Source organism: Rhinopithecus roxellana, chromosome 3 (genome assembly GCF_007565055.1).
Source record: "Rhinopithecus roxellana isolate Shanxi Qingling chromosome 3, ASM756505v1, whole genome shotgun sequence".
NCBI lineage: Eukaryota > Metazoa > Chordata > Mammalia > Primates > Cercopithecidae > Rhinopithecus > Rhinopithecus roxellana.
The window spans coordinates 50,667,517-50,695,437 of NC_044551.1; positions in this window are offsets into that span (position 1 = coordinate 50,667,517).

Sequence of the window (27,921 nt, forward strand, 5' to 3'; positions counted from 1 at the left end):
TTATGAGGCATAGATTTTTTTTTATACCTTTGTTATACCACCTTTACAGATAAATTATTGATATAGTTTGGGCAGAGAAACCTCTTACCTAAGATACATAAAATTGATTAATGAAATTTGTGACAAAATTTGGTTGCTCTTCTCAGTTTTTAATATTCCACCAGACCAGTTTAGATTTCCTGCTGGGTAGACTTACTCATAATCAAGCCCATAGCCTGATTCTATGGGGTGAAAAGTTGCAGCCTCATTCATATTTAATACTAACAGATTTCTTAGGCTGTGGAAAGGGTACTGAAGGGGAATAAGTGGAACCTTAAGATACAGGATTGGGATATATAGACATCCACAGAAGAGGTTGAGAAATTTGAACAACCTCTTGTTTAGAGACAAATTCTCTTGCTTAGAGACAGCTTAATGCCTTCTCCTCCAAGAAAATCAGTCTTAATATGCATACAAAGAAATAAAGAAAAAAATAGCGAAAGAAAAAAAGAGAAAAAAAAAAAAACAATGACAAACACTTTTATTGACTGCCCTTGGATAACTTAGAATTTTTTTCAGGACAGATCCTCATGGCACCTCGTTGCCAGGGCTTTTAAGAAGAGCTAGAGCTCTTTTATTTTTTATTTTTAATTTTCTTTTCCTTACGATTTTCTTAATAACATTTTCTTTCCCTAGCTTACTTTATTGTAAGAATATGGCATACAATCCATGTAACTTATAAAATATGTGTTAACCAACTGTTTATGTTTTCAATAAGGCTTCTCATCAGCAAAAGTGTTGCAGATTTTTCTTATCATTTGTTGGTAGAAGGCTGAGGAGAATATACGAGATTCCTAGGGTGTTTTAAGAAGAATGAAATATAATGCTTGATGGGGCCAAATACCATTATAGTTACCCTCACTCTGGATTCAGGGTTTAATGCCACAGACTAAAAAGATGGAAGTGTTGGCCAGGTGCGGTGGCTCATGCCTGTAATCCCAGCACTTTGGGAGGCTGAGCTGGGCGGATCACGAGGTCAGGAGATCGAGACCATCCTGGCCAACATGGTGAAACCCTGGCTCTATTAAAAATACAAAAATTAGCTGGACGTGGTGGTGTATGTCTGTAATCCTAGCTACTCGGGAGGCTGAGGCAGGAGAATCACTTGAACCAGGGAGTCAGAGGTTGCAGTGAGCTGGGATTTCCCCACTGCACTCCAGCCTGGCAACAGAGAGAGACTTTGTCTCAAAAAAATAATAATAAAATAAATAAATAAATAAAAATTAAAAATAAATAAATAAATAAAAAAGATGGAAGTGTTGTTTATAGTCTACTAGATTGGCTAATAAAATTCGGGACTCAAATGACTTTCTATTAATGAAGTTGAAATACCAGCACTCTTCTGGTAAACAGTGGTGTTGCAAGTCTCTGTGAATGATCATATAGCAATGGATCTATTCTGTAAACTTGTTCAATCACTTCTTATCCATGCCCTGGAGGACCTGGAGTCTATTACTTATATAAGACATTGAAAGTATATTAGTAAGAGGGCACTAGTATCCTCAAAAACTCTATGGTGCTTGCCCTTTGTAGACAGGAGTTAATGGTGATGAATGCTGTAATTAAGTAGTTTTTCCTAATTTCAAAGGAAATAATGAAATTCAGAAAATGTAGAGGCCAAAGGGTAGCAATTAACTGTTTGAAAAGAACTCAGGTGCAATGAACACAATAGGCCACAGAAACACACTAGTAATGAGAGTGTTTTATCATGAAAAGATATTGGAGATCTCTGACTAATCACTGCATCATAATAAATGAAACAACTTAGTCATTTACTAAGATGATATACAGAGGAGAGACATTTTAGATTTTGTGTGAAGTCCCCATTCTTTGAGAAAGCCCAAATAGCCCTGTAAAAGGCTATGGCTGAGTTCTCAGTCGCAGCAGCCTTAATCTGTCAGTAATGTGAGTTAGTCATCTTAAAACTGGATCCTTCTGCCCCAGTGGAGTCACTCTATCTCATGCCGTGTGAGTCAGACAACATTCTTCACCCCCTGAGATTGGTCCAGATTCATGAGCAAAGTAAATTATTTATGCTAGTTTGTCATTAAGTTTTGGAGTAGCTTTTAATATGATATTTAATATGATTTAATATGATATAAATATAACAAATTATTAGAGCAGGCATATTTGAATTTTCCTCCAAACTGAGATATAAGTTGCTATTCCTTGCACTGCCCACTGCAAGATAAGATGGCATAACCCCTGGTGAAACTCTTAGAATTTTAGAGATAAGCTATATGACACGGGACTACACTGCATCAACCTATTTTAAAAAGTATGTCATGGTTTCCTACTAAGCACTCGTAAGAACTAATCTTGAACCCTAAGTGACTGTGACTTTAACTGCTCATCATGACCTTGCTAATACAGCATCTACCACATAAGTTTGGACAGGAGTCTGCATAATAAGTATGCACCAGGGGTCCATTGTTAAATGGAAATGATATGTTTGAGACTGATTCTGTGCATCTTTGTTCAGTCTTTATGTGAAGTCTCATGATGAGTGCTCCATGAGCTAATAAATGAAGGACAAAAAGCATGGACCTGAATTAAGAACCAGTTTGCCCAGCATACTGCTCCAAATGCATGTGAGTACCTCCTTTGTCATAGCCCTACACAGAGGTGAACCTAAAGACAAGGTAAAGTGAAATCTTCCAAAAGGGCAGAAACATCTGCCTCGTAGACAATACATTAGGTTGTCCACACTGAGTGGAATGGAATAGGTTCTGAGTTTTGGATTTTAACACTTGGACAGTGATTAACGGCACAGATGCCTGAACTAGAGCTTGGATAGAACAAAATTTTTAATTGGTAACATAGACTCCTTGGGGAATGGTACAAAGGGTAATTGATTCTGATTATTTTGGAGGAAATTAACTTGGTATTACAAAATGGGGACAAGGAAAGCTATTTCTGGAAATTAGGGCATTCGACGAAATAACATTTAGTTCTCTCTCTTAATCAGCCTTGCAGCTATTCAGGGAACCCTTACTTAAGAAAAATGGATGAGGCTGGGTGCAGTGGCTCACTCTGTAATCCCAGCACTCTGGGAGGCCGAGGTGGGCGGATCACTTGAGGCCAGGAGTTTAAGACCAGCCTGGCCAACATGTCAAAACCCCGTCTCCACTAAAAATACAAAAATTAGCTGGGTGTCGTGGCGTGTACCTGTAATCCCAGTTACTTGGGAGGCTGAGGCAGAGAATCACTTGAACCTGGGAGGCGGAGGCTGCAGTGAGCTGAGATACCACCACTGCACTTCAGGTTGAGCAACAAAGCAAGACTCCATCTCAAAAAAAAACAGAGAAAGAAAAGAAAAAAGAAAAATGGGTGAATCTCAGTAACAACAGCAAGCATTGTGGCGTTCTAAGTGGCCATCTTTTTATCTCCTTTTTCCCCCTTCATTGTAGCCTTAAAAACCAACAGTCTGCAAACAACTGAATAACAGCTCCTGAAGAGGGGTAAGAAGTTGGGTCTCTTGTACTTGCCTGTTCCCAGAGAATCGTCATTGTTCAACCAGTCTGCTATATCCCCACACCCAACTTCAAAGTAGTCTTTATTATGTATGACTTGAAGTTTACCTAATGAGAATAAACTTTTCCAAGGGTGCAGTTTCAAGAACAATCAAAGGAAATAGTTTAAGACTCTGAGTGCCCAAGGAAGGAAATGATGTTTGGAGACACCAAGAAGTTAGAGAACACACTTAAAATAAAAATCTAGTGAAATGAGATGTCTGTAGAGCACTTCAGAATGCTCCAACATATTCTTGGAAATCTAAAATGCCATATGCATAATTAGAGCTGTACCCAGACTTGTGTGTATGCACAGGATAGAACTGAGAAGGCCCTAAGTTCTTGCTGACAAACCTTAGTGCTCTTTGCAAGCAGAAAGTGAAGGCTAAGTAAGACAAAGATGTAAACTGTCACTTGAGTAGTGAAGGTATGCATCAATATGCCCAGAGACCCAGTCAACAAAGACTGAGACTTCTTGGTTTCTGGAATTTAAGGATAGTCTATCCACTTAGTTTAACCACTAAGCTAGACAAGCAATGACTTCAATAATCAACTAGGACAAAGAATCCACACTTTACAGAATTATTTTGTAGAAGTCACTAAACAACACCAGTAAGTAGCAACAAAAACAAGACCTGGAGTAGTAGAGCATCTGTTTTCCAGAGTTGCCACAATATGTCTGTTAAAACGTCAAATTTTCTAACAAAATTTAAGAGACATTCAAAGAAAAATGAAGATGTGACTCATAGCTACAGGTGTGGAGGGCAGTTAATAGAAACTATTCTCAAGAAGTTTAGATATTAGAATGACTACGCAAAAACTTTAAAATCAGCTATTTCAGTATATTCAAGAAACTGAAGGAAACTGTGTTCAAATGACTAAAGGAAAGCATAAGAACAATGCCTCACCAAATAGAGAATACCAATAAAAACATATACATAAAAAATCAACTCAAAATTCTGTACTTGAAACTTATAAAAACTTCCGTGAAAAGTTCAGTAGAAGAACTCAACAGCATATTTGAGACAAAATAAAGAATTCACAAAATTGAAGCTTGGTCCATTAAGATTATGTAGTCTGAGGAAGAGAGATGACAAAAACAATAAAGAAAAATGAACAAAGCCTTAGGAACCTGTGTGATTCAACAAGCATACCATCAGATGAATGATGCAGTGCCAGAGGAAAGTATAAAAAGAAATGGGTAGAAAGAATATTTGAAGATATAATGGTAGAAACACACAAATCTGTTATCAAAAAATTAATCTATACAGCCAAGAATCTCAACAAACTCTAAGTAGGATGAACTCAAGCAGACACACCAGACACATCAAAATGACACTATTAAAAGGCAAAGAAAAAATCTTGAGCGCAGCAAGAGAGAAGTAGCTCATCACGTACACAAAAACCCTCAATGGGATGAATAGGCAACTTCTTAGAAGACACCCTGGAGGCCTAAGCGAGTGAGAGGACATATTCAAGGGCTAGAAGAAAAAAAGTCAACCAAAGATTCTATAACCAGCAAAATTACCCTTCAGAAATGAAGAAGGCTTTTAATACAGTATCATAGAAGCAATTAAGAAGTAACTTGTTACTAAGCAGACCTGCTCTGTAAGAAATATGAAAGGAAGTCTTTCAGACTGAATAGAAAGGACATTAGAGAGTAACCCAAATGTATAGGAAGATAGAAAGAGCACTGGTGAAAGTAGCAACACAGGTAAAGTAAATATAAAATACATAAATATATTTTTTGTTCATATCTCTTTTTTCTATTTTCTGATACAAAAATGCAACTCTTTAAGTAAATAACTATAAATCCGTGTTGATGAGAATACAATCTATAAGGAAGTAATTTTTATAATAATAGCACAAAATGAAAGGAGGAAATGTTTTGTATAATACTGAAAATAAATTAGTATTACTCTGTATTATACTGATATAAAGTAAGGGAATAATGATAATTCTCATGGCAATCACTAGGGGAACAATATCAATAGGTATTTATAGATAGATAGACATGGATAGACAGATATAAAATCAATGATTAGGAAAGGTAAGTAATTACACTGAGATATAACTTCATGCACACTAAGATGGGTATTAAAACAAAGACAGGCAATAACCAATTTTGAAGAGCATGTGGATAAACTGAAACTTCATATATTGCTGATGGGAATGTAAAATGGTACAGCTTCTTTGGAAAACAATTTGATAGTCCACCAAAATATTACGCCTAGAGTTATCATATGACCCAGCAATTCCACTCTTAGGAGTGGAACCCTAAGGGAAATGAAAACGAAAGCCTGCATAAAAACATACACATTAATGTACACAGTAGCATTATTCACAATAACTAAAATATAGAAACAACTGAGGCTGTATTCATTTTATTTGCTGAGTCCATGAACAAGTTCAGTGCTTTGAGGAGAGAGCAATTGTAGGAATGGTAGGGTTTGAATATCTGTTTCCCCTTCAAAATTCATTGAAACTTGAATTCCCGATGTAATATTATTAAAAGGTAGGCCTTTGAGGAGGCAAACAGGCCATGAGGGTGAAGCCCTCATGAATAAGGTTAATGTCATATGTAAAGACTGGAGGGAACTAGCTAAGCCCTTGTGCCTTCCATCTCTGTTGTGTGATGACCTAGTGTTTGTCCCCTCTGGAGGATGCAGCAACAAGGTGCCAAGTTGGAAACAGAGATCAGGTCCTCATCAGACACACAACTTGCTACTGCCTTAATCTTTGATTTGCAGTCTCCAGAACTGTAAGATAGAAATCTTTGTTCTTGGTGAATTACCCAGCCTCAGGTATTTTGTTATAGCAGCTAGAATGGATTAAGACAAGAACACCCAGCTACTTGGGAGGCTGAGCCAGGAAAATCACTTGAACCAGGGAGGCAGAGGTTGCATTGAGCTGAGATTGCACCACTGCACTCCAACCTGGCCAACAGAAAGAGACTCTGTCTCAAAAAATAAAAAATAAAAAAAAAAAAAAAGAACAAAACAAAACAAACAAACAAAAAACAAAGTTGAAAATGCTATTTTCATAATTAGTCTTATTAAACACACAGTATAGTCTGTGATCATTAAGATTTTTAATTTTAAAGTATGTAATTGACAAAGATTTTATAAGTTTAATGTGTGCAACATGATAATGTGATATATATATACATGGTGTAATGTGTATCACAAATACACTGATCACCAATCATGCTGTATATTACAGCCGGAGAATTTGTTTAGCTTCCATAGTGTTTTTCATAATGACTGAAATAGTTTACACTGTCATCAACAGTGTACAAGGATTCCCTTTTCTCCATACCGTCACCAACACTTGTACTCACATGTCTTTTTTATAATAGCCCTCCTACCAGGTGTGAGATGATACCTCATTGTGATTTGATTTGCATTTCTCTGAATATTAGTGATGTTGAGCATCTTTACACTTACATATTGACCATTTGCATGTCTTCTTTGGATAAATGTCTATTCCTGTTCTTTGCCCATTTTTTAATCGGGAAAATTATTTGTGATTTTTTTCTTTCTTTTACTTTTTATTTTGTTATGTTTTTACTATCAAATTGTGTATATATTATACATTATATATTTTGGATATTATCTCTTTAATAGAGAGATGGTTTGCAAATAACTTCTCTCATTTTATAGGTTGACAGGCTGTGCTCTTTGATTCCCAGGTGAACAACTATTATCTAGAATGTTAGATTTCAACATTGCTTCTACTTATTTTGGGGAAAGAGAGCTTCCTGGTCTCACTTGGCCTCTGGGGCACCAGCTGTTATATGCCATGAATCAGGACTGGAACAACAAGCAGAATAAAATTTGTCTTTGAGTGTATCTGAAACACCCTCTGCAGATGTCCAGAAATCTCTTAGGGATGATTTGTAGAGAACCAAAATACTTTTGTCAAGGAGTAGGGATGACACATCAACAGAATGTAAATGTTATAAAATGCTACCATGTATACCTAAGGATTTGAAGTATATTTAAAATACATATGAAAAAATTCAGGCCAGGGGTGGTGGCTCACACCTGTAATCCCAACACTTTGGGATACTGAGGCAAGTGAATCCCTTGAGCCCAGGAGTTCGAGACCAGCCTGGGTAACATGATAAAACCCCATCTCTACAGAAAATACCCACCCTCACCAAAAAAAAAATTAGCTGGCATGGTGGTGTGTGCCTGTATTCCCTAGTCCCAGCTAAATAGAAGGCTGGGGTAGGAGGACTGCTTGAGCTGGGGAGGTCAAGGTTGCAGTGAGCCATGATCATGCCATTGCACTCCAGACTGGGTGACAGAGCAAGACCCTATCTCAGAAAAAAAAAAAAAAAAAAAAAAAAACAGAGAGAGATAGAGAAAAAAAAAAAGTTAACTATGATATGATATCTCCAATGCTGACCTCAACTGTCAAAAAATATGATAATCCAGAGTAAACAAATTTGTTGTTCTATTTTGTAGTTACTCAGAATATTCACTCTGTTAAGAGAACACATGTAAGAGAAGTCCTCCAATTATTGTAAGTATTAAAATAAGCCCCAAACATGGAAGCTTTTTCTATATTCTGACTTTAAGTTATGATCTATCATAAAGACACTGTAAATGTATCACAGATTTACATACTAAATGACTGAATACGATGAATGCTTCATACATATTTATGGACAAACTCCAAAAACCTTTTGAAATTTTTCCACATCTGGAGTTAAAACAAAAACCTCAAAAAACTGTTATTCCTAAAAGCAAATTCAATGGTTACTGAAATATATGATAGTTGACTAAAATTACTGCTTTAAAGTTACCTTATAGTTTTATCTCAAGATAGACACAAAGAGCTAAGTACTTACTTCTTTTTCTTATAAAATCATAAAACTCTATCACCACTTTATTTATAATGATTTTCTGACAGTAAAAGGCAGAAAGGAAATTGCACTATACTACCTTAATATCAGTGTTCAGGGACACCGAGAAATTTTAGTAGTTATAAACCAAATTTTAGGATTAAAGAGGTCAGAGGGAGCAAAGTGTTTTATACTCTACCTTATACCTCTCATTTCAAGTACCTCAGAAAATAAAAACTATCTTGGAAGTGGCTATAAAATGTGAATTTTAGAAGGCATCAACACAAAATTTTATTTTTAATTTGCTTACTTCAAGCAAAAATTCTCTTGCAAAAATTCAAGCAAAAAGTCTCTTCATTTATATCACCTCTTCAATAGGTGATTAAGAAATCTAACGTATATTTCACTCCTTTATAATGTTCTCATTTGCCTTATGATTCATTATTCAAATATTTTGCCTTCTATTTATATTAAACATATTTTGATATAATTGACATATATTTTGCTATTAAAATAGTTAATACAGTTTTAATATGAAATGTGGTAAATAAAAACAAAGGTTCTCAGCTAAATTATACATCAACCTTCATCAATTTTTCTTTTTTTTTTTTTTTGAGACGGAGTCTCGCTCTGTTGCCCAGGCTGGAGTGCAGTGGCCGGATCTCAGCTCACTGCAAGCTCCGCCTCCCGGGTTCACGCCATTCTCCTGCCTCAGCCTCCCGAGTAGCTGGGACTACAGGCGCCCGCCAGGTCGCCAGGCTAGTTTTTTGTATTTTTAGTAGAGAGGGGGTTTCACTGTGTTAGCCAGTATGGTCTTGATCACCTGACCTCGTGATCCGCCCGTCTCGGCCTCCCAAAGTGCTGGGATTACAGGCTTGAGCCACCGCGCCCGGCAATTTTTCTTAAGTAATCTATTTAGTAATGATACATATTTAAGCAAAACTTCGTTTAATCTATTTCTTCCCCCAAACCCTTGAGAAAGTCTTCAGCGCTTACTATGTTAGGGACAAAGTCCTTGGGTAGGCATTTTATTTCTTCTACATTTCTCCTTCTTTCTCTCTTTCTCTCTCTCTCATTCTTTCTGTACTGTGCTTTCTTGCTTGCATTTAGCTAAAATATTTTTCAACTTTTCTCTTCCGCACTAATCTCTTGTTTTGAGAAGACACTTTTCAAACTCATCATAAATGTCATCTGTTTTATATATTGTATATATAAATTCCTGATTAGATGACTAATACGTGCTCATTTTAAGCAATGTTAAATATACAAAATGAACAGGACAATCTATCATAACGTCAACAGCCAGTTACAATTCGTATGTACATACACAGAGATATATAATAATTTTCTGACAGCTAAAAGGGCAAAGGAATAACATGCTATTTTATTTTTTTATTGCTGCTATAACAAATTATTATAAGATTTCTGGCTTAAAACAACAAAAAAGTATTATCATATAGTTCTGGTGGTCAGAAATAAAAAAATCCAAGAGGTCTTATGGGCTAAAATCAATATGCTGGCAGGGCTGTCTTCCTTCTGGAAGCTCTACGGAAATAATAATTTTCCTTGCTTTTCACACATCTAGAGGCTGCCTGTGTCCTTTTTACATCTTCAAAGGCAGCAATCTCACTACTTTACCTAATGCTCTGATCATCGCATCTCCTCTCTGACTCTGATTTTCCTGCTCCTCTCTTCCATTTTTTAAGGGTCTTTGTTACATTGGGACCAGTGAGGTAATCCAGGATGATCTCCCAGCCTGGAATGTGCTTCTGCAAAATTCCTTTTGAATGTAAGGTTCACAGTTTCCAGAGAGTAGGATGTGTATATCATTAAAGACCACTATTCTGCTTACATTATGCACAAAAATGTAGCCCATGGAATTAATTAGCCAAGAGCTGACAATGGAGCCTCTAATCAAATTAATTTTTGTTTTGCTTGTGTTTTTAAGTCAATATTTGTTGATTTCTGTCGTCTGCAGCAAAGAATCTCAACTGATTGCAGTGCTTCTTAGCCTGGTATGAATCCCATTCTTTATCCCTAAATTTTTTGTACAATTGTATACACATCAATGTTGCATCAGTGGTACTTAGGGAATACAAATAAGGAGAGCTTGTAAACAATCATATGGGGAGCGGTATATAGCCAACAAGGATGGTGATGAACAGGTGTGATTAAGATTTAGGGAAGAGGCCGGGTGAGGTGGCTCACACCTATAATCCCAGCACTTTGGGAGACCAAGGAGGGTGGATCACCTCAGGTCAGGAGTTTGAGACCAGCCTGGTCAATATGGTGAAACTCGGTCTCTACTAGAAATACAAAAATTAACCAGGTGTGGTGGCGGGCGCCTGTAATCCCAGCTATTCGGGAGGCTGAGGCATGAGAATCACTTGTGTCATGCGCGTCCGTGTGAAGAGACCACCAAACAGGTTTTGTGTGACCAATAAAGCTTTTTAATAACCTGGGTTCAGGCGGGCTGAGTCCGAAAAGGGAGTCAGTGAAGGGAGACAAGGGTGGGGACGTTTTATAGGATTTGGGTAGGTAAAGGAAAATTACAATGAAATGGGGGTTATTCTCTGGCGGGCAGGAGTGGGGGTTACAAGGTGCTCAGTGGGGGAGTTTTTTGAGCCAGGATGAGCCAGGAAAAGGAATTTCACAAGATAGTGTCATCGCTTAAGGCAAAGACCAGCCATTTTCACTTCTTTTGTAGTGGAATGTCATCAGTTAAGGCGGGGCCAGGCCTTTTTCACTACTTTTGTGATTCTTAAGTTACTTCAGGCCATCTGGGCATATGCCTGCAAGTCACAGGGGATGTGGATGTGCAAGTCACAGGGGATGCTATGGCTTGGCTTGGGCTCAGAGGCCTGACAACTTGAACCCAGGAGGCAGAGGTGGCAGTAAGCTGAGATCGCGCCACTGCACTCCAGCCTGGGCGACAAGAGCGAAACTCCATTGCAAAAACAAAACAAAACAAAACAAAACAAAACAAAACAAAACAAAACAACAAAACAAGAAAGGGAAGAAGGAGGAAGGGAGGGAGGGAGGATGGGAAGGAGAGAGGAAGAAAGAAAAAGAAAGAGGAAGGGAAGAAGAAGAAAGATTAGGATCAAACCTTAGATCAAGAATTCTTAAAACTATTAGGTAAAAACCAGAACTCCCTGCATAAATACTTGTGGTCTGGATTGGATTGTTTCTCCTGCCTTCCTCTCTTTCACCCTCTCTCTCAGTGTCATCTATCTATCTTTTTATCTAGTATCTGTCTCTCCTGTATATATTTATACACATACTGAGAGACAAATCTTATTCAGAAATAAAACCATTCAGAAACATTCAAAGAGAAGTTTATCTGCTCCAAGTTTTCTCAAAAATACACACGAGCACAAGTACATAAAATGTCTTCTGCCTAAAAGTAGTAATATTAATTTGCTCTTTGAGAAAGAAAAATGTGAAAATGAGAATAAGAGTATCTTTTTAAAGAAAGGATTCAATTTTAATTAAAAGGTAAAGCTATTCACTTGAGTGTAAGACTGTTATTTATTCATATACTGTGCTGTCAAGGAAAATAGAATTTATAGTTAGTAAAATAAATAAACAATTTTCCTTGGCTCTCAAGATGAAGTAAAGGTTTTTCTTGTAATGTTAGTATACACTTGACCTTGTAATATTAAAATTATTTTGACCAGGTAATATTACATGGTCATATGTTACTATAATTTGACCATCATTTTTTTTCTAGAATAACAGGTGAAAACATTCTTTCTTGTATTTTCCTGCCATACAATGGAAAAAAACCACCATTGCTATAAAACTATTTTTAATATAGATAACATTGCCTATTAAAATTATAAACATATGGATAGATATCAATATTTGTGAAATATAATTTGTATAATTTTTAAAAAATAGTACAATAAAACAGGGCTGGCCATGTGTGGTGGCTCACGCCTATAATCCCACCACTTTAGAAGGCTGGGGCTGGCAGATCACTAGAGGTCAGGAGTTCGAGAACAGCCTGATCAACGTGGGAAAACCCTATCTCCACAAAAATTACAGAGGCAGAGGTTGCAGTGAGCTGAGATAGCACCACTGCACTCCAGCCTGGGTGACTGAGCAAGACTTTGTCCCAAAAATGCAAATCAAAACAGGGTTGATATAAGAGTTAATGAAAATTGTTAACCACTTCCCACAGAAATTAGCTTCCAAGGATTTTACTATTGAATTTGTCACATATTTTTGCCTCGTGTTGAAGGTTTTATATATATATATACACACATATCTTATATTATATACATATATCTATATAGCATCACTATAGATGGTGTATTTTTACTGTATTCCTACATTTTCCTATTTATATGTTTAGGTTGTTTAGGTGCTTTGAAAATTTAACATAACACAAATTCTAGTTATTATTTGTGTATGTGAATTTGTGTCTAAACATGACTTTGGTAGTGTTTTCTAGCAGTGATGTGGTTTCACGCACTGTATTGCCGGACTCTTTTTCAGGTGCAAGAGTGAAGGAAGCAAGATGGGTACAGCAAATAGGTACACGCTGAGAGATAATGTGGTCTCAGAGCAATCAGCCTTGGCTTCCTCTGCAGGATAATCTGGAACATAAATCTCACCAAAAAGTTGCCTTTACTTTGAGGCGTTGTGGCCAGACTTCTGTATTTCCATATAATTAAATATTGAAAGCAGTACGCCCATGGCATGGGAAGGAACTCTCCTGGGTAAGGAAGCTCTTTTCAACCAAGGACTGTAGTCCTGATGAAGGGGATAGTTGTGAGCCTGTTAGCAGCCGGCACTAACAGCAGCTGCAGAATGGGTGAGTTACCAGAGCAGGCATTGACTTCAGCTCACCCCTCACCCCACTGAGAATCACTTTGTTCTCACTTTATGTTCATTGGATCCGGACACAGCTACTCCAGGATTCTAAATCACCACAATTCCTAGAAAGAGTTAAAAGGGGAAGGTTAACGCGATGAACTACATCCCCTAGTGCTGCAGTTTATCCTGAGGACTAAACTGATACTCATCTCCCTTCTCTACCACCGTTAAATGACAGTGATCTTTGCTAGCACTTCTGTTGGTCGAGGTGGCTTGTGGGTGAAGATTCATAGATACTATGGCCTATCTACCATCTACTATCATCGATTCCTGGATACTGTGACCTTATCCAGGTTGTTCCACTTTCATACTGAGAATAAGAACTGAGCATGGGATTATCAAGAAACTGTGCAGTAGATCACCCGATTACCAAACTGATTTGTTTTTTCTAAGACCACCAGAGCGGGCACAAAAGAACCAGCAACTAGGCAAGTGTAGGAGCAAAACTGCAAGTTTATTTTGGTCACCTAAGGTGTGGGGAAGAGGTCTGTCGGCCTCCGGCAAAGAAGGCTGACAGAGCCCCCCGGTGGGGCTCTCGGACGGAGTTCCCGCAGTCCTGACATCCCGACAGGAGTGGAGGACTGAGGAAGGCGGCGCGTGGCGTGCCTCCGGAGCGGCTTTTCTAGGAGTGGGAGGGCAATAGGCGGGGCACGGGGGTGTCAGGGGGCGTTCAGCAGGTGCGACCAGGTAAATCTTGGTCTCTTCGGATTGACGTCACCTGGCGCATGCCCAGTTGGTCTGCACCTTCCCGGGCACCGGCTGCATTTTCGCGCGCACGGGAAAAGTTGGTTAAGAAGAACCCGGAAGTGCACCATCTTGCCTCCATTCATCCAAACAGTTGTGAGCCTGTTAGCAGCCGGCACTAACAGCAGCTGCAGAATGGGTGAGTTACCAGAGCAGGCATTAACTTCAGCTCACCCCTCACCCCACTGAGAATCACTTTGTTCTCACTTTATGTTCATTGGATCCGGACACAGCTACTCCAGGATTCTAAATTACCACAATTCCTAGAAAGAGTTAAAAGGGGAAGGTTAACGCAATGAACTACATCCCCTAGTGCTGCAGTTTATCCTGAGGACTAAACTGATACTCATCTCCCTTCTCTACCACCGTTAAATGACAGTGATCTTTGCTAGCACTTCTGTTGGTCGAGGTGGCTTATCTACCATCTACTATCATCGATTCCTGGATACTGTGACCTTATCCAGGTTGTTCCACTTTCATACTGAGAATAAGAACTGAGCATGGGATTATCAAGAAACTGTGCAGTAGATCACCCGATTACCAAACACTGTCCATCTTATGTAGCAGCCATCACCTGCCAGGTAAGAGGCAGACATGGCAGTGAGCCGAGATCGTGCCACTGCACTCCAACCTGGGTGACCACCTTCCTGTCCATCTTATGTAGTAGCTATCTTACCTGCCAGGACCAATTACCCTGGCTGTTTTACTAATTCCTTTTTATACCTGCTAGATCATTGGCATGAAGAGTTCAAGGAGAACACTTGGCAACTGTAGCTCTCAGTATAATGAGATTCTTATTGTGTTTCCTGTAGGAAAGTGAAGCATAAATTCTTCATGTAGAAATGATGGAGAGCAGTGCCTGGCTACCTCCACTCCTGGATCCTGAATCCACACATTTCTACCTGCTGGAGATAGCACCTCATAACTATTGTTTTAGGACTGTATAGAAGCATGAAGCATAGCTTCCCATTAAATGTAGATATGATTAATGTGCATATGACAGAATCCATGTATCTGCATCCTTAAAGTCTTTGATAGTGGCACTAAGTTCTGCTATTCCTCTGGGATGAAATATTGTTTTTAATTTACTCTCTTGGCCAGGGGCTGTAATGGCATGCTGTAAAAATTTCAGGGACTTCCATTTGGCCTTTGCTATGACAATCACTCTTACTCAAAAGATCAAGGAATCAATGTGAAGAATAGATTAACTGCTAAACATACCCGTTTTGATTTTATTTTCAGTCAGAAAAATAACCACTGTGTTAGTTCCTGGCCTCAGTGAACTGTGCTGAGATGGAACTGAATCAAGGCGACGTGAATGAGCTGAGTTCCATACGTCACTCCACTAAGCGGAAGGTCATGGTGGTGATTGGGATAACTGGGTTTTAGAAAGAAATTCAGAACACATGACTACTAGTCCCTATTATAAATTTTGCATGTTGCTCTTTTTATAGAGTATGGTTATTTGAGCAGATACTTGTGATGCTTTTGGAGAGACTGGGAAAATATCTAGTGCATATATTTGCCAGGCTATCACAATGGCCTTCCTCAGAGAAACAGCCGCTCCTTCAGTAGTAGAGAGGATGATGCTCAAATAGTTTTATTGTTTTTGTTGTGGTGTTTAAAAAGAGTAACACATACACAACACACACAGACACTCACACACAAGTGCACAAAACTTATTACCTCAAATCTTTATTAAAATGTTGCAATATGAGAAAAGCTCTAATTAGAACTCTAATCTGAAAAGTAGACGGGAATTTAAAGATTTTATACTGATTGGGATAATCACTGAAATTCAGGGTATTCCAGGAATTGCTCACAAATCTCATTATGCCAACATTGACTTTACAATAATTGTCCAGAAGTCAAATCTACTTTTCAAATTTAAAATCTTTCTTTGTTTTATATCACAACATACTTATTTATACTTTGAATTGGCCAATGATTATTTACTTCTCACTTCTTAAACACCAAAATTTTTTAGGCACAAGGAAGAAAGGGAAAAGCAAATAAACTTTTTTTTTTTTTGAGATGGAGTCTCGCTCTGTTGCCCAGGCTGGAATGCAGTGGCATAAATCATAGCTCATTGCAGCCTTAAACTCCTGGATTCAGGTGATCCTCCTCCCTCAGCTTCGTGAGTAGCTGGGTCTACAGGCACATGCCACCAATTTGACTAATTGTTTTTCTTCTTTGTAGAGACAGAGTCTCACTTTGTTGCCCAGGGTGGTCTTGTACTCCTAGGCTCAAGCAATCCTCCCAACGTACTAGCATTGCAGGCATTAGCCACTGCACCCAGCACCAAATTATTGACCTGGAGCAGTTCAATCCATATATTATACTATTTGTGGATCCAGATGTATTGTATTGAACTTATAAAAATATCATTGTCAATTAATTTCAACAAATACTAACATAGTAGCTGTCTAATGTAAATTCAAAGACTATACAAGGCCAGGAAAAGAATCAGTGAACTTAAAAATAGGTCAATATAAACTTCCCATATCAAAATACAAAAAACAAAAAAAATTAAAAATACAGAATGCAAAATCCAAGAATGGGACAATTTCAAAAGGTCAACATATATGTAATAGAATGCCAGAAGGAGAAAAAAAAGAAAGTGGAGGAAAATAAATATTTGAAATTATAGTGGCTTAAACGTTCTAAAATTAATGACACTCACCAAGCCACAGGTCCGGGAAACTCACATCAACATAAAAACAAACAAAAATTTTTTGAAAATAAAATCATATAAATACCTAGACATACCATAATCAAACTACAGAAAACCAATGATAAAAAGAAAGTATTTTTAAAACTGGAGATTCAGGACAGCTTAACTACAGAGGAATAAGGACAGGAGTTACTGTGGACTTCTCATTGGAATCACATTAGCAAGAAAAGAAAACAGTAAAATAGGCCGTGTGCTGAGGTTCACGCCTATAATCCCAGCACTCTGGGAGGCCGGGGCTGGAGAATCACAAGGTCAGGAGATGGAGACCATCCTGGCTAATATGGTGAAACCCTGTCTCTACTAAAAATACAAAGAATTAGCCGGGCGAGGTGGCGGGCGCCTGTAGTCCCAGCTACTCGACAGGCTGACGCAGGAGAATGGCGTGAACCCGGGAGGCGGAGATTGCAGTGAGCCGAGATCCCGCCACTGCACTCCAGCCTGGGAAACAGACCAAGACTCGGTCTCCAAAAAAAAAAAAAAAAAAGAATACAGTAAAATATTTTAAGATGTGGGAAAAAGAGCAAAACACTGATCAAGAATTCTATTTCTGGAGAAATGTCTCTTTAAAGGAGATGAATAAATAAAGATTATCTCAGATAATATAAACAGAAGTTATGCATCAGTAGCAAATCAGCCTTGCAGGATGTGCTAAAAGAAGTTTTTCAGGGAAAAGAAAAATTACATAGGTCAAAAAAATTGAAAAGTCATAAGAAAGGAAGACCGCCGATGACAAAATAAATGAAAGAATAATAAGGTGTTTTAAAATTTTTGTAATTGATCAAAAATGTAACTGATTTTAAAGCTTTCATTTAATTTTAAGTTCTAAGATACATGTGCGGGACGTGCACATTTGTTACGTAGGTAAATGTGTGTCACGGTGTTTTGCTGCACCTATCAATCCGTCACCTAGGTGTCAGGCCCCGCATGCATTAGGTGTTTATCCTGACGCTCTCCCTCCTCCTGCTGTCCTCCAACAGGCCGCAGTCTGTGAAAAACATAACTGATTTTTGAAATAATAATTATAACAAGGTATTGGGAAGTTATATACTGTATGGATAAGTTTTATGAGTCACCATAATATCACAAGGCATAAGAGGGAGGAATTGTGTATCTGACCTTGACATGAATGAACTGGCAGTGTTATTTAAAAGTAGACTTAGTTAAAATGTATCGTGTGAACTAAAGCAACAACTGAAAAAACTTAAAAGAAGAATTAATATACTAAAAGAGGAGATAAAATGGAATTATAAAATACTCAAAATCAGAGGAGGTAGGGGAAAAAGGCAGAAAAAAATTAAAAAAAATACAACAGAAAACAGTTTCAAATATGTAGATATTAAAATAACTCTGTCAACATGCACATTATATTTTAATAGTCGAGTTTCTTTCACTTTTAGAAAAGAAATGTGGGGAGCTTCATGTACTTACTTCCCAGAATAGCAACATAATTGGTGAAAATTATTATAAACAAGAAGACAATCGTTTAAAGTGTCTGGAAATTGTCACAAGGATGTTTGTGACAGCAAATGAAGAAATATTTATTCAACAAAACTTACTAAAACTCAGTAAGAAAATATTAAGTCTGTGGAATGTGAGCCATAACACTTTCCTTCCCTTCTCTACCCATCTTGTGCTGATGAAGGCTTTATTCCACGTGGGAGTGACTGAGACAGGATCCCTCTTCCTTCAGGTGCTAATCAAGGAATATACTGTCTCGCCAGGAAGGAAAAGCTGCCAGCCTATCTCATCTATCCCAACTCCAAGTTAGTGTGGTAGAGAAGTTGGGGTGTCCTTGTTCTCACAGCTTTTTCTCACAGGGCAGAGTGTCTAGCCCACATGCAGAAGGCTGAGAATATCTGGGCCCCAATAACGCTCATCTCAGTTCACTCACAGAGTAGAAGTTACATGTAGGGGAGAAAAACTGAGAAGACCAGAGGCCACTATTGCTTCCTGAATATTCTCAGGGTTTATTTCCAAAGTGGGTGCAGCCTATCAGAATGGAGAGCTTCAAAGCTCTTCATAAAGGAATTGGCTCTATTTAAACACAGGAATCCAAACCATGAGAATAAGATCACAAAGGAGGCAGATGGTAGTAAATCTGTATTAAGACAAGAACATAACAATAGGTGGTAACCTGAATGCATGGGAACAAATGAAGGCGACCTGTAATTATAAAGAATAATTCTAATTGTCTTTGTCCATTTGTTTTGCTACGAAGGAATACCTGAGGCTGAGTGATTTATAAGGAAAAAATGTTTATTTGGCTCACAGGTCTGCAGGTTTTATGAGAAGCATACAGCTGCTATCTCCATCGGGTAAAGACATCAGGCTGCTTTCACTCATGGGGGAAGGCAAACAGGAGGCAGTGTATGCAGAGATCACATGGTGAGTGGATGTAAGGCTTGAAGGAGGTGTCAGGCTCTTTTTAACAACCAGCTTTCATGGGAACCAATAGAGCAGGAACTCACTCATTGCTGTAAGGACTGCACCAAGTCATTCACGAGGGATCTAACCCCTCAAAGGCTTTCCATTAGGCCCCACCTCCAACATGGATTATCAGATTTCAACATGAGGTTTGGGGAACAAACAAGGAAACTATAGCAATAATATAACACATTGATATGGTTTGACACTATGTCCCCCTTAAATTCTCATCTTGAATATCACTCACCTAATTCCCTTGCATTGTGGGAGGGACCTGGTGGGAGATAATGGAATCATGGGGGTGGTTTCTCCTATACTGTTCTCACCATAGCGACTAAGTCTTATGAGAGTTGATGATTTGATAAGGGGAGACTCATTTCACCTAACTCTTATTCTGTCTCTTTCCCGCTGGCATGCTTTTCACATTCTGCCATGATTGTGAGGCCTCCCCAGCCACATGGAACTGAGAGTCAAATTAAACCTCTTTTGTAAATTACCCACTTCAGGGTATGTCTTTATCAGCAGTGTGAAAACAGACTGATACAAAAATTGGTACCAGTAGAGTGGGGCATTGCTGAAAAGATATCCAAAAATGTGGAAGCAATTTTGGAACTGGGTAATAGGCAGAGGTTGGAACAATTTGGAGGACTGAGAAGACAGGAAAATGTGGGAAAGTTTGGAACTCTCTGGAGACTTACTGAATGGCTTTGACCAAAATGCTGATAATGAAATGGACAATGAAATCCAGGCTGAGATGGCCTCAGTAGATATGAGAAACTTGTTGGGAACTGGAGCAAGGGTGAATCTTGTTATGTTTTAGCTGAGAGACTGGAGGCATTTTGCCCCTGCCCTAGAAGTTTGTGGAACTATGAACTTGAGAGAGATGATTTAGGGTATCTGGTGGAAGAAATTTCTAAGCAGCAAAGAATTCAAGAGGTGACTTCGGTGCTGTGCTAGTTTTAAAAGGGAAACATGGCATAAATGTTAGGAAAATTTGTAGCCTGACAATGCAATAGAAAAGAAAATTCCATTTTCTGAGGAGAAATACAAGCTGGGTACAGAAATTTGCATAAGTAACGAGGAACCAAATGTTAATCCCCAAGACAATGGGGAAAATGTCTCCAGGGCACGTCAGAGGTCTTTACCGCAGCCCCTTCCATCACAGGCCCAGAAGCCTAGGAGGAAAAAGGGGTTTTGTGGGCCCAGGGTTCCTGTGCTGTGTGCAGCCTAGGAACTTGGTGCCCTGTGTCCCAGCCTCTCCAGCCATGACTGAAAGGTGCCAACATAATGTTGGGGAGGTGGCTTCAGAGGATGCAAGCCTCCAGCCTTGGCAGCTTCCATGTGGTGTTGAGCCTGCCAGTGCACAGAAGTCACGAATTGGAGTTTGGGAATCTCTGCCTGATTTCAGAAGATGTATGGAAACACCTGGATGTCTAGGCAGAAGTTTGTTGCAGGGGCGGGGCTCTCGTGGAGAACTTCTGCTAGGGCAGTGTGGAAGGGAATTGTGGGGCTGGAGCCTCGACAAGGAGTCCCTACTGGGGCACTGCCTAGTGGAGCTGTGAGAAGAGGGCCACTGTCCTCCAGACCCCAGAATGGTAGATCCACTGACAGTTTCCACTGTGCACTTGGAAAAGCCACAGACACTCAATGCCAACCTGGGAAAGCAGCCGGGAGGGGGGCTATACCCTGCAAATCCACAGGGAGGAGCTGTCAAGGCTGTGGGAGCCTACCTCTTGCATCAGCATGGCCTGAATGTGAGACATGGAGTCCAAGGAGATGATTTTGGAGCTTTAAGATTTGACTGCCCTGATGGATTTCAGACTTACATAGGGCCAGTAGTTCCTTTGTTTTTGCCAATTTTCCCCATTTGCAATGGCTGTATTTACCCTATGCCTGTACCCCCATTGTATCTAGGAAGTAACAAACTTGCTTTTGATTTTACAGTCTCATAGATGGAAGGGACTTGCCTTGCCTCAGATTAGACTTTGGAGTGTGGACTTTTGTAATGCTAAAATGAGTTAAGACTTTAGGGTACCTTTGGGAAGGCATGATTGGTTTTGAAATGTGAGGACATGAGATTTGGGAGTGGCCAGGGGTGGAATGATATGGTTTGGCTCTGCGTCTCCATTCAAATCTCATCTTGAATTGTACTCCCATAATTCCCATGCTTTGTGAAAGGGACCCAGTGGGAGATAATTGAATCATGGGGGTGGTTTCTCCCATACTCTTTTCATGGTAGTGAATAAGTCTCATGAGATCTGATGGTTTGATAAAGGGAAATTTGTTTCACTTGATTCTCATTCTCTATCTTGCCTGCTGCAAAGTAAAACATGTCTTCACCTTCCAACATGATTGTGAGGCTTCCCTAGCCACATGGAACTGTAAATTGAATTAAACCTCTTTATTTTGTACATTACCCAGTCTCAGGTATATCTTTATCAGCAGTGTGAAAATGGACTAATACATGTATTCTATAAATATATACTCGCCTTTCTATCTCTTCTTGGCTTTATTAATTTATCAACATTTATATAATGTAATACTTTTAACTTTTTCTAATTTTTGCTGGATCTTATTTAGAAAAGCAGAAAGACCTAAAATAAATAACCTGAGCTCCTACTTTAGGAAACTGTAGACAAAAGATCAATTTAAGGCCATAACAAAGAAAGAAATTATAAAACATTAGAGCAGAAGTCGATGAAATTGAAAACAGACTAAAAGTGAAGAAAAATCAAAGAAAACAAAACTTGTTTATTTTTAAAAATCAGTAAAATTGACAAACGCTTTTTGGGTTAAACAGGGAAAAAAGTGAGATGACACAAATTAACAATATCAGAAATGAAAGAGTGTTCTTCCCTATTGATCCCATGATCATGGAAAGAATTATTCTTATTGTTTTATTTCAAGTTCTCTTTTCAATACAGGGGGTACAGGTGCAGATTTGTAACAAGGGAATATTGCATGACTGTGAGGTTTAGAGTAAAGATCCTGTCACTCAGGTAGTGAGCATAGTAATCAATAGGTAGTTTTTTAACCCATGTCCCCACCTCCCTCCATCTTTTAATAGTCCACAGTGTCTATTATTCCCATATTTATGTCTATGTGTGCTCAGCATTTAGCTGCCATGTATAAGTGAGAATATACAGTATTTGGTTTTCTGTTCTCTTGTTAATTTGCTTAGGATTACAGCCTTCAGCTACATCCATGTTGCTACAAAGGACATGACTTAATTCTTTTTTTATGGCTGCATAGTATTCCATGGTGTATATGTACCACATTTTCTTTATCCAGCCTACTCTTGATGGGCACATGGACTGATTCCATGTCTTAGCTATTGGGAATAACAGCACTGAACATATGAGTACATGTGTCTTTTGGCAGAATGATTTATTTTCTTTTGGGTAGAGATCCAGTAATTGAATTGCTGGGTTAAATGGTAGCTCTGTTTTAAGTTCTTTGAGAAATCTCCAAACTGCTTTCCACAGTGGCTGAACTAATACATCCCCACAAACAGTATATAAGTGTTTCCTTTATTCCACAGCCTCCCCAGTAATGATTGTTTTTTGACTTGTTAATTATAGACATTCTGACTGGTATGAAATTGTATCTCACTGTGGTTTTTATATGCATTTATCTGGTAATTAGTGATGCTAAGCATTTTTCACATGTATGTTGACCATTTATATGTCATCATTTGAGAATTGTCTGTTTATGTCCTTTGCCAATTTTTTAAAAGAGGTTATTTGTTTTTTTTCCTTGCTGACTTAAGTTCTCTATAGATTCTGGATATTAGGCTTTTGTCAGATGCATAATTTGTGAGTATCTTGTTTCATTCTGTAGGTTGTCTGTTCGCTCTGTTGATAATTTCTTCTGCCGTGCAGAAGCTCTGTAGCTTAATAAAGTCCCACTTGTCTCTTTTTGTTTTTGTTGCAATTGTTTTTGGGGACTCAGCCAAAACTTTGCCAAGGCTGATGTTGAGAAGAATATTTTCTAGGTAATCTTAATGGCATAATATGAATGTCTCAATGCCCACAAATTTAATAATTTGTCAAATTATTTTGAAGATACAAACTTCTAAAATATACACATAAAGGAACAAGTAAATGCCATGCTTATGGCATAAATAAGGTTTTGATTTAATGGGTGTGTGTTTATCTCCAAACTCATTATGATGTACACTGTAAATATGTACAGTGTTTTGTATGTTAATCACACCTCAATAAAGTGGTTCAGAAAACAATTAAAATGTCCTAACACTCAGTAGAAAAATTGGAAAAAGCTATGCATGCTCTTTAGTTTAGAAATTAACAAATTCAAATCTCCAATAAACGTGCATCCATCTCACTACAAATTTCTGTTTCTAAGTGCAAAATAGGGTATCTGTTTTTAATTGCTCTTATTAAAAGAATAGCAAATATAATGTTACCTGGTTCTAGAAAGTATTTTGGAAAATGTATGTTCTTTAAACTGTAGGAAATATAAATAATACATATATTCTGGAGGGTACATTTTCCACATGTATCCACATCTTTAAAATTTCACATGGCACTTGGCAGCAAAATTCAAATTATAAGAATTTATATTAAAAAAGTTATCTTAAATGTGAGAAAGAATACCACTAAAAATGGAGAAAACCTTAAATATGTATCCATTGGATGTATTAATGATGGAGTGTTCAGCCATTAAAAAGATAACATACCATCATATGCATTTAATTTAAAAATATATTTTATGAATAGAAAAAAATTGAACATAATAAATAGTGATAGCTGACATTTGCTGGCGACTGACATTATGTCAAACATTTTTCTATGTTTAACATGTATTGAATTATACCATTTCTCTCCCTCTCTCTCTCTCACACACACACATAGACACACACACACGCACACACACACACACACACACACACACACACACAGAGATTTTATAGAGGAGCAAATTTAACTGTGTTTTCCAAGGACACATAGCTAGGAGTTGTGGATGATATATTAACTCAGGCAATTCAGCAACAGATACCTTTAGAATCATTATGTTAATATGATTCTAGGTAGACTGAAGATACAGAAGGTGACTCAATTTGTATTTTTTAAGTTTAACTTTCATTTTAAGTTCAGGGGTACATGTGCAGGTTTGTTATGTAGGTAAACTTGTGTCATGAGGGTTTGTGGGTCAGATTATTTTGTCATCCAGGTATTACGTCTAGTACTCATTAGCTGTTTTTCCTGATCCTCTCCCTCTTCCTACTCTCCACCTTCTGATAGGCACCATTGTGCATTATTCCCTTCTGTGTATCCACGTGATCTCATTATTTAGCTCCCACTTATAAGTGAGAACATATGGTATTTACTTTTATGTTCCTGCATTAGTTTGCTAAGGATAATGGCCTCCAGTTCCATCCATGTTCTTGCAAAGGACATGATCTTGTTCTTTTTTATGGCTGCATAGTATCCCATGGTATATGATATGGTTTGCCTGTATCCTCACCCAAATCTCCCCTTGAATTGTAATAATCCCCATATGTTAAGGGGTGGGGGCAGGTGGAGATAACTGAATCATGTGGGTGGTTTTCCCCATACTGTTCTCATGGTAGTGAACAAATCTCATGAGATCTGATGGTTTTATACAAGGGAGGAACTGCACAAGCTCTCTCTTGCCTGCCGCTATGTAAAACATGACTTTGCTCCTCATTCACCTTCTGCCACGATTGTGAGGCCTCCTCAACCATGTAGAACTCTGAGTCAGTTAAATCTCTTTCCTTTATAAATTACCCAGTTTCAGATATGTCTTTATTAGCAGTGTGAGAACAGTATAATACAGTGTGTATATATATTATATATACTGTATATATAATATATATACTGTATATATATTATATATACAGTATATATAACGTATATACAGTATATACATTATATACACTGTATATATAATGTATATACAGTATATATAATATACAGTATATATAATATATAATGTAATTTAATATAATGTATAACATATAATGTATATGTGTGTGTGTATGTGTGTGTGTGTGTATATATATATGTAACATTTTCTTTATCCAGGCTACTATTAAAAACTAGGCCAAGGACATGAAGAGGCACTTGATGAAGAAGAAATACATGTGGTTAACAATCACATAAAAAAAAACTCAACATCACTGATCATTAGAAAAATGCAAATCAGATCCACAATGAGATACCATTTTATACCTGTCAGAATGGCCGTTATTGTCAAAAAATAACAGATGCTGGCAAGGTTGTAGTGAAAAAGGAATGTTTATACACTGGTGGTGGAAGAGTAAATCAGTTTAACCATCGTGGAAGATAGCATGGCAACTCCTCAATTCGTATTTTAAAAAGAAGCAACACATATTAAATGTACGTTTATGTCCAAGAAAAAAAATCATCAAAGCAAAAATAACTATTCCACGATGGTTATACATACCCAAGAAAAGGTTTTCTAACTCCAATCCAAGAAGAAACTTCTTTTATTCAATGATGATGAAAGTTCTGAAGTGAGTCAATGAGATGTATTTTATGCGGATAGACAGGCAATTTTTGGTTCTAATATGTCACACAACATATCACTTACCTTTATTTTTGCAGCATTCATTCTTGTCTCTAAGTAAAAGGAAGCTACATTTTATCTCCTATCTGTCTAGGAGCACTGTCTGATTGTTAGCTGAATTTCTGCCAGATACTTTCCTTCAACAAAGAAGGAAAAGAAATATTTTTCAAGCAAGTGCTTTGTAGTTCAGTCAGCTTGGCTTTTAGAGAATACTTTTGGGTGATGTTTCAAGAAACATTTGGTTTAAGAATAAGGACTTTCCCCCATCCTGACCACAAAAGCCTTCTGCAACTAGACAAGTACATTAATGGGAATCAATATTGAATTAAAAATCATTTAATTTGTGGAAGTGTTTGGGTTTTGGTTTTTCCTCAGTTTTACAAATCTGCACATTTATTTACATTTGATATATGTCTTGTAATACATTATTGACATGTCATTGAACAAAACCCTAAGTAGAAAATTCAGTTTATGTCATAAGATAGTGAAACAGTCTCTAGTTATCTGTTAATGTGTAAAAAGCTGTCACAAGAATTGGTAGCTTCAAATGATCTCATTTTGCTACATTTGAGAATTTTGTGGGTTAGGATTTTGCCTGGGTGATTGTCCAGCTCCACGAGGGGTAAACTGGGGTTCTTGGGCGGCAGGTCTGGTCAGAAAGGCCCAAGATGATGTCTCATGTTCCCAGGACCTTGGCAGGATGGCTGGAAGGCTGGGCTCAGCTGAGCTCCTTTCTCTTGTCTGACCAGGGTCTCCACATTGTCTCTTCCACAAAGTACTTAAACTTTTTACATGACCTCTTAAGACTCCAAGATTCCAAGGCAGAAACTACCCATCCTCTTAAAATGCCAGGTCCAGGACAAGAATAGAGTCACTCTGCCACACTCTAGCAGTCAAGTCAGTCACTAGTCAGTTCACATTCAAAGGAGAAGAAACGGCCCTACTGCTCTACAGGAAGAGTACCGAAAAACTCGCAGTGATGTCATTGCAGTAAAATGACTTTGCTCTCTCTACTTTTTAAAACACTGGTGGAGTCACAGAAAGTGTATGTTATCCAAATTAGTTTGTGGTTATTTCTTTTCATGATACTGTAACATAAAGTTAGGAGCACTTTCATGTATGCACATTTAAATACACTTCAGTTGCTTAAGATTCAGCTTTAATACAGTCTGAAAGTGTTTTTTTTTTGGGGGGAGGGGGGCAGGGACAAAGTCTTCCTCTGTCGCCCAGGCTGGAATGCAGTGGTACCATCTCGGCGCACTGTAACCTCCGCCTCCTGAGTTCAAGCGATTCTCTTGCCTCAGTCTCCCGAGTAGCTGGGACTACAGGCACCCGCCACCATGCCCAGCTATTTTGTTTGTATTTTAGTAGAAACGGGGTTTCACTGTGTTGCCCAGGCTGGTCTTGAACTCGTGAACTCAGGCAATCCACCCACCGCGGCTTCCCAAAGTGCTAGGATTGCAGGCGTGTGCAACCACGCCTGGCCTGAAAGTGATTTTAATAATCAACGTTTCACAGCAAACAGCGAGTCTCGAAAATAAAATTTGATTAGTGTTAACTGGTGGAAGATCCACAAAGCTCAAACCATAAACTAATGTTATCATTGAATTCCCATTTTCAACAGTAAGACTGAAGTAGCATCACTCAGTCCTTTGTAATGATTATTAAATTTTATACCCAATTGTGCCAACTTATTTTTCATTTTTCTTGTGATGCAAAGTGGTTTCATCACATATTAGGAATTTTTCTTGGCAAGCAGACAGTAAAAGGCGCCATAATAATTATATATGTTGTTAGAATATTTGCATAATGAATTCATCTGGTAAATTATGTTTTATGCTCATGCAGCTGTTATACTTACAGAATATACGTTTGACCCTCTTGGAACTTTTAATAGAAGCATTTCTACCTATCAACAAAGGATAACATGTAGCAATGTTGCATTAAACAGGAGTTGAGTTTTTGATCAATTTGAATAAAACACCTGAACAATTTTTAGTTCAATCTTTCCCTTCATGTCTTCACTTACAAATGGAAAAAATGCATCATATGATTGGAAACTATAATTTTACACTCTGTTCTACTTGTATTGTATAATCTTAAAGAGCACTTAGAAAGTTTGTTGGCGAATATTAGTTTTATTCCCAGCTTTCTTACCA